Below are 1,270 nucleotides of genomic sequence, written 5' to 3'. Positions count from 1 at the left end.
GCATTATTTCAGCCATATAGCGAGGAGACCAAGTTAATATATACACAATTTAGTTATTTATGCAATGTCATATTTTAAAACAATTTATGAAACATATTGGAGCATACTATATTTAAAAATAATACATATTTGAGCATAACAATATCATGAATACAGTTTAAAACACGGGCTATAGGCCACCAGCAACCAAGGCTAGGCCACCTCGCTGGGGATCATGGGGACCTCTGCTTCCTGCATGATACCCCAGCAGGATTTACGTCAGCACTTTAGCCACTGGTGGTTGTGCACAAAACTAGCCAATATAAAAAAATATTCATCAATGAGTTGGCTTAAAACACTGGTTGATGATAGTTACATCCATTACTATAGGATTACGTGTCACACATGGGGACAATATTTTTACGCTACGTTAACCTCCTGGACAGAGCCTTTAATAATGTCAGTTATTAATAGCATCACACCAAATTTAAAAACAAGCATGTAATTATTCACATACATATTTAAAATTTATTATACAGACCAATTTCTTTCAAGTAATTTATGATGAGATGCCCGCTGACACGGGAAAAGAGATCTTTTAGATTTACACCTTGATAATGTGAATCCCTTGCGATTGCAAAGTCCACACAGTCAATACATGGTAAAAATGTGTCATTAAATCACAAGAGAATGTAGAAGTCGGGACACTAATTCTCTAACGAAGATTGCAATGTCACAGTACAATGACGACCTCCATTTTGCCAAACAGCATAGAAAACCAGACAATTTAAGCAGGGGAGCTTTGCGGTCACAAGACTGTGACAAGACCAATTTTACGACCTGGTGACACTTTTATTCAGGTGTTAAGTATACATTGTCACATATGCTTTTACGTGTGCAGTGTGTACACATATTAAAGTCAAGTCACGTATGTGAATTAAATCCACTGTTACGTTAGGGAAACATTGTGATGCCACAAGCAGACACTTTAGACTTATATGGATGTATCTACGCAAGGCGGACTCGTTTACTTACATACGGGTGGAAGTAATAATATGTATTTGAAATATATATACATTATATAGACCATTAGATGGTGGTCCATGATTGCAGCACCATAACAACCAACTTCAGCAATTCATTACTGTCAACTTTCAGTTTTCAAGGAGTGAGTGATGTGTCTGAACATTTCTGTGTATATTTTATAACTGTAATGGAGCCATGAGTTTACAAGAAAAGATTAAAATACTTATCGTCGTATTAACATGTTATATTACCCCAAATCCTATTA

The sequence above is a fragment of the Haliotis rufescens genome, unplaced genomic scaffold (assembly GCF_023055435.1).
Source record: "Haliotis rufescens isolate VD_foot unplaced genomic scaffold, xgHalRufe1.0.p SCAF_12, whole genome shotgun sequence".
Taxonomy (NCBI): domain Eukaryota; kingdom Metazoa; phylum Mollusca; class Gastropoda; order Lepetellida; family Haliotidae; genus Haliotis; species Haliotis rufescens.
Note: the sequence above shows the minus strand (reverse complement) of the source record.